This window comes from Octopus bimaculoides, chromosome 18 (genome assembly GCF_001194135.2).
Source record: "Octopus bimaculoides isolate UCB-OBI-ISO-001 chromosome 18, ASM119413v2, whole genome shotgun sequence".
In the NCBI taxonomy this organism is placed as follows: Eukaryota; Metazoa; Mollusca; class Cephalopoda; order Octopoda; family Octopodidae; genus Octopus; species Octopus bimaculoides.
This window is the reverse complement of record NC_068998.1, coordinates 19,738,681-19,746,187: the sequence shown is the minus strand read 5'-3', so window position 1 is coordinate 19,746,187 and position 7,507 is coordinate 19,738,681. Positions and strand designations below refer to the sequence as shown.

At 38.3% G+C, this 7,507-nt stretch overlaps 1 protein-coding gene across 2 annotated transcripts in view; it reads right to left on the bottom strand.

The window, feature by feature from the left end:
- The window catches only part of LOC106881051 (uncharacterized), a 26,657-nt gene that overhangs the window by 15,640 nt on the left and 3,510 nt on the right, over positions 1 to 7,507 (bottom strand). For both annotated transcript variants that reach the window (XR_008266075.1, XM_014931259.2), the window contains exon 2: positions 4,149 to 4,249. The gene's annotated coding sequence lies outside the window, so the exon portion shown is untranslated. The remainder of the gene's footprint in view (positions 1 to 4,148; positions 4,250 to 7,507) is intronic.

Sequence of the window (7,507 nt, the reverse complement as noted above, 5' to 3'; positions counted from 1 at the left end):
TCCTTTTGGCTATCTGATACATTCTCCTGCTACCCCCACTCTTCCAGGCCTTCCAAGCCTGTTTCTTTGCTCTAATGGCCCTGTCTACAGTATTGTTCTACTACCATGTTACCCTAGGTCTGGAAGGGACTTTGCACCAGCCACAGATTTGTTCTGTGGCGCTCAGTAAGCTGTCATGCAGGAATTTCCAGTAACCCTTTATGTCAAAAGTAAGTATATCCCTAAATCTCTGACCATGTGAAGGGTTCTTAAGCTCCCAAGTCCTCCTTTTCCAGATTGGTCTGCTTCTTGGCATCCTTCTGGCTTCAAGTCTAAAGTCACTAATGACTAGTCTATGCTGGGGGGTACATTCTTCACCAGGGAGGATCTTTGTATTTAAGAGCAACCATGCATTCTGCTATCTGGTGAGGATGAGATCAACCTGGCTAGCAGAGTCACCTGATTGATCAGGTAGCTGTCTGGTTTCCTGAAGTTGGTGTTGTAGATTAATAAGTTGCTTGCATCACAGACCTCCAATAGCCTAGTTCCCTCTTTGTTTTGAGAACCAATTCCATGGCCCTCATGAATGCCATGGAAGATACCAGATACCTTCGAATGTTAGGCCTCACAGAGGCAATGACAAGCAACCAAGACCTTTGGAGATATACTGTTCTTAAGAAGGCCAAGCAAGACAAGTGAGACCGTAACCATGGCCTATGCCAGTGCAGCATAACCAGCCTATCTAAGAGTACCCTTCAATCATTAGGCAATAATCTGTGCTTGACAAGACCAGTTGAATCAAGCGAAATAATTGTCAAGGCCGATGTCAGTACCGCCTGACTAGCACCTGTGCCAGTGACACATAAAAAGCTCCATTCAAGCGTGGTTGATGCCAGTACCACCTGACTGGTTCCATGCTGGTGGTATGTAAAAGCGTCATTCAAGCATGATTGTTGCTAGTGCCAATGGCACGTAAAATGCACCCAGTACACTCTCAGAGTGGTTGGCATTAGGAAGGGCATCCAGCTGCAGAAACCTTACCAGTTCAGATTGGAGCCTCGTGCAGCCTTCTGGCTTGCCAGTCCTCAGTCAAAGACAAAAGCAAGCCAGTAGATTTCAAACACTGACCTTGAGCTTTATTAATAGACATTGCAAAGCAAAGTCGCACTGGGAATTGTGTTCATTTGCACTCAAATGTCATGTTTGTTGGTTTGATTGGAATTTTTGAAATGAAAGCCTCTTCCCCAGAGGCACATACCTTGATGATGGTAGCTTCTGTCACATTAGGTGGTAATGTCTTCACTATCAACCTTGTCCCATTGCATAATTTAGGAGGATCTAAATTTCTTTGAAGCATTATTGGAACTCCTACCTTCGGAAAAAAGTTTATGTGGAGGAGTTCCAAGTGGCTCAAGAGAATTAAGGAACTCTGTTGGGTAATGGTGACAGCAAATCCAGACAATGGTACAGCAACTGCAATTCTTTTTTGTTACCTTACCTTGGAGAGAAGTAATGTTACAAATGTTTTACTTGTGCCACCAGGAGCATCAAGAAAGAAAATTCCTCTGCTTTTTTTCTGTGGAACGCTGCACGCACACATGCATACACACACACACAGATACATATACATACAGTATCAAACATCAAATGAAATGGATGTATATGTGTGTATAAGAGAGAGAGAGAGAGCGAGAGAGAGAGAGAGCGAGAGCGAGAGAGAGAGAGAGCGAGAGAGAGAGAGAGCGAGTGACAGGGTGTGTTGTCATGTATACGTACATACATAAATAGGCATACATCTTTCTTGTATGTGTGTGTGTGAGAGAGAAAGAGAGAGATAGTGCCACTTAGACATCACTCTCTCTCTCTCTCATACACACACATGCACACATACATAGAAAAAAGATGTATGCATATGTATTTATGTATGTAAGTATACATGACAACATACCCCTTGACTCACACACACACACACACACACACAAAAACACACATGTGCGTGTGTGACTGACTATGAATACATAGAGCTGAACACAGCGTGCAAAAAGAAAAATAAATAAAATTTTTTACAGAAATTAACAAAGTGTGCGAGTTCAGAATGAAATCAAACCTGGAGTGTGTGTGTGAGACACAGAGAGAGAGAACATTGCAAACAATGAATAAGATAAACATGGAATGAAAAAATTGTATAAATAAAAGCACGTTAAAAAGTATCTTGTACCAAATATTTAAATTTGTGAACTTTGTAACTATTTCTTTCAGTAATTTATCAGTTGTTTACAAATAGTGAACATTAAAATAGAGTGAGAGACTTTGCCATTTTTACGTCACTACTGAAAGTTGACGTTGAGAAAGCTTTTTATAGAAGTAAATCATAAATATAAAACAATATTATAAATATTATAAAAAACATAAATATAAGTATTATAAAAAACATAAATATAAGTATTATAAAAAACATAAATATAAAACAAATATAAAAAAATCAAATTAAGACCCTATTATATGTCTGGGGTCAAATTATTCATGCATCACAAGTATGGAAGTAATTGGTGAAGCCGTTTTCAAGTGAAAAGCAAACACACACACACACATCTCTATTTATATATATATATATATATATATATATATATATATATATCGTCGTCGTTTAACGTCCACTTTCCATTGCAGCATGGGTTGGACGATTTGACTGAGGACTGGTGGACTAGGAGGCGACACCAGGCTCCAAATATATAAACACACACATCAACCTCATTTAACATCCACTTTCCATGTTGGGATCGGTGGGACGGTGCAGAAGGCGGTACAAAGCTCCACTATCTGTTTTGGCTCCCAGAATACACACACACATATACATGTGTGTGTGTGTGTGTGTGTGTGTGTGTGTGTATTCCAAAATTCAACTACACGTGGACTGTTGGTGATTTTTTCCTCCTTCTTTTCTTATGCTTTTCGTATGACACCATCACTAGATCAAAAGCATTGGAGATGATATAAAAATCTAAAAATGTTTTCCAGTCTTCTGTATGTATGTATGTATGTATACTCTTTTACTTGTTTCAGTCATTTGACTGCTGCCATGCTGGAGCACCACCATTTATTCGAGCAAATCAACCCCAGGACTTATTCTTTGGAAGCCTAGTACTTATTCTATCGTTCTCTTTTGCCGAACCGCTAAGTTACGGGGACGTAAACACACCACCATCGGTTGTCAAGCAATGCTGGGGGGACAAACACAGACACACACACACACACACACATACATATAAATATACATATATACGATGGGCATCTTTCAGTTTCCGTCTACCAAATCCACTCACAAGGCTTTGGTCGGCCCGAGGCTATAGTAGAAGACACTTGCCCAAGGTGCCACGCAGTGGGAATGAACCCGGAACCATGTGGCTGGTAAGCAAGCTACTTACCACACAGCCACTCCTACACCTATCTCTATGTGTATCCTTTGTTTGTTTTTGTCCCCCACCCACCATTTGGCAACTGATGTTGGTTTGTTTATATTCCTGTAACTTAGTGGTTCAGCAAGAGACCAATAGAATAAATACAAAGCTTTAAAAGTAAGTAATGTTGTCAATTTATTCAACTAAACCCTTCCAGCACCGACTGCTACAGTCTAATGACTGAAACAAAGAAAAGATGAAAGATAAAATATCAGAAATAATACATTTCTAAATCTCTCAGAGAGACTTAAGCAGTAGTGATGCGATAAAGTAGTTGTATACTGTCAACTTAACGTGACAGTCCCAATAAGGGAATCATACTACTGCTATTTAGCCCTAGGAAGCTGGACCGCTTCCTGTCGGCTTTGACACATTTCCTGTGTCCTTATGTTTATTAGGGGGAGACAAGCACCTCCAACCAGCCTAGCCTGCATTCAGGGACATGTTTCTGAGTTTTTGTTAGTCATCAACCTGAAGTAGCATGACCAGCTGGTCTCCCCCTCATAAACATAAGGACACAGGAAATGTGTTAAGGCCAACAGGAAGTGGTCCAGCTTCCTAGGGCTAAATAGCAGTAGTATATTCCCTTATTGGGACTGTCACATTAAGTTGACAGTATACAGATAAAATATCATTTTTGCTGTTATTCACTCTAATTACCTCAGAGAATTATACTATTCTTCCTTTAAAATAATTTTTCAAAAATCTTACCAGTTCTATCACTAATACTGTTTGTTACACAGGCTTCAGGAACATCACGTTGAATGTTTGTGTGAAGCTCATCCACCCGATCTTCATAGCCTCAGGAATTGCTACAAAACATATATTAAAAAAAAAAATCATGTACTGTTTTAGAATCAACATTAGAGATCAGTTACAAAATTAAAAGTTAGAGAAGATATTTAGGAGGCGGGGGACAAGATGTCATGTTTGCCAAAGTGGAAAGGGAGATGTTGGTTTATAGTCTGTCAACATTTCACTGCTCTTACTAGGGACACATATTACATTTTGAGGACACATTAAAGCATACTCAACACTGTCTTGAGTCAATGGGAGAACCTCAGTTCAGAGTGCATGTAAAAAAGGTAATCAGTGCACCTTCAAGTCAGCCTATTTAATGTTTTAAAAAGAATGTATTAGATCAGGGGTTTTCAAACTGTGGTCCGCAAACCACAGGGGGTCCGCAAGGACAAGACAGGGGTCCGTGGACAGCAAATACTTTTTATGGGCAATTTGATTTTATATATGTTTTTTAATCAAAATCTTTTAATTGACAATAAACCTATTTGTTAAATACTGTTAAATAAATAAATGTAAAAAATATATGTTATTTTAAGCAAATATTTATGTATAAATTTCATAAGCATTTATAAGGGGGACCCTAAGGTAAAGCCTGAAATATAAAGGGGTCCGCAAGTCAAAAAGTTTGAAAACCCCTGCATTGGATAATGTGAAGCTGATGTATAATGCCAGAAAAAAAAAACAATCTGATCACAGCTGGAACACTTTTCATCCAGGTTTTTCACTAAGAGCTAAAAAGCACTAAAAGTCAGTAGTATATTATTAATATATGCATTAGCACTACTATCTTGAAATCATATGCATATATAAATTGATGGTTTAAGTGGGAAGAGTGATAACTTCCAGTAGACAAATGTTTTGAACTTTTTGTTACATTTCTGTTGAAATACTTTTTCCTTCAATTTCGAAAATAATGAAAAATATTAGTTTCAAATATTGGCACAAGGCCAGCAAAGTTGAATACATCAAGCCCAGTGCTCAACTGGTACTTATTTTATTGACTGCAACAGGATGAAAGGTAAAGTCAAGTTTGGCGGAATTTGGACTCAGAACATAGAGACAGATGAAATGCCATTGAGCATATTGTCCTGTATGCTAACAATTCTGCCAGCTCACCATCTTAAATAATGAAAAATAGTGTAAAATAACTTAAGCTGATGTTTGAAAGATAAATTAACATAAAATTTTGATAGGTTTTATTTTGGATGACTTTAAAACAAGATGTTTACATTATAGAACCAGGCGTGGTCTCAGGTGTATTGGTATCAAAAAGGTTAATATATTATGACTACCATGTACCACTGACAGATATTGTATCACAAATTGAAAAGAATACCTAAATAGCAACAAAACTCATCATTCTCTTTTGTATTCCAAGCTGGCATGGATTGATCAATTTGACAGGATCTGAGTCAAGTTTTACTGGAGTTACAGACCTCCTAGACAGGTCAGAGAACCTTATCTTGTTCAGATCTGTTTTGGCATACTTTCCATAGATGAATGCCTTTCCTGACACTAATTACTTTTAGAAAAAGTCCTCCTTCTAAACCCAGCATTGTCTCACTAGTACAGTTTCAAACTTCCCAAATGTATTTCTAATACATTTAGGTTAGAGATAGTGATATTATTAGAGTTAGTTTGGAAGAGGGGATTAATGATTTAAAGATGGGTAAGAATTGCTGTCATTTCAGGATGAGAAGTGATCGTCGTCGTCGTTTAACATCCGCTTTCCATGCTAGCATGGGTTGGACGATTTGACTGAGGTCTGGTGAAACCAGATGGCTACACCAGGCTCCAATCTGATTTGGCAGAGTTTCTACAGCTGGATGCCCTTCCTAACGCCAACCACTCAGAGAGTGTAGTGGGTGCTTTTACGTGTCACCCGCACGAAGGCCAGTCAGGCGGTAATGGCAACGGCCACGCTCATCTCGCTCGAAAAACCTCATGTGTCACCCGCACAAGAGCCAGTCCAGGGGCACCGGCAACGATCTCGCTCGAAAATCCTACGACGGCCCTGCACAAGAGCCAGTTCAGGGGCACTGGCAATGATCTCGCTCGAAAGATTTATAATAAATGCTCTTTATTTTTAAAGTGAGATGTAAATACTCAACACTCATTTGTCTCATTTCAATTCTCATTTATTAACTGATCTCCATAATTCCTGAAGCTACAAAAATTAAAGGAATTAGTTAAGAAACTTTAATCTCACTTAGCCTATTCTGCAAACCTCTTTTCAAGTGATTGCAACTCTTTCATGCATCTCAAATAGCTTTCTGCAAAAGGTATGTTTTCCACAACCAAACTGCAGCTCAAAATATCTTCAAAGTATTCATTGGTTCCAGAACTCCAGATTAGATTTGCTTCAATGCACAAAAATGTATAGATTATAATTTCAATTAATCCAACCCATGCCAGTATGGAAAATGGACTCTGAGGAAGTTATATGTCTGTTTCTGAAGGTATATGTCTGCTTATAAATTTTATACTCAGTTCTGAGTGCAGTATTTGTAAGCAGAAACAACTAGAAGCTAATGAATGTGATTACATAACTTCTGTTTTTATGTCAGTCATTGATATCATCATTTAAAGTTGCTTTTTCCATGGGCTGGATGGTTTGACAGAGGGTTGAGCTGATCTCTAATGTCTACTTTGGCATGGTTTCTATAGTTGGATACCCTTCCTAATGCCAAAATTAGTCCTAGGAAACTGATAGTAGTTTGCATTGGCAAACACTACATTAAAACTCATGGGTTTGGAGAAGTTCATATGCCATAGGGAGATGAATATGATGTTTCAAGACTGTCTCTTTATCTGAGAGAGTAACTCACATGCTCACACACAATTGGTGGATCTTTTGCAGTAGTGGTCATACATAAGTTAGGAGGAAAGATGATAACTATGTAAAGAGGGTGTAGAAAATATAGTTAAAATAAAAAAAATTTAAAATCCTAAATGGGAGAGGAGATAAGTGCAGTGTGGTGTAAAGAGTTAGCCAGAGGACAGTGATAAAGTGAGTGGAAACTGGTGAAGCAATCAGACTTCTAGGAATTTTGTCAGAAGACAAACAATAATGAGAATTGAGTTGGTAGTATAAACTGAGAATAAACTGAGAAAGAGCCAGTCGTAATTATTTCCCTGAGCTGACAGAAATGTTATCATGCCAGACAAAATGATTTCTTCCAGCCTTACATTGCAAGTTCAAATTGTGCCAAGGTCAATTTTGCCTTTCATCCTTTCAGGGTTGATAAAAAATAAGAACCATTTGAGTA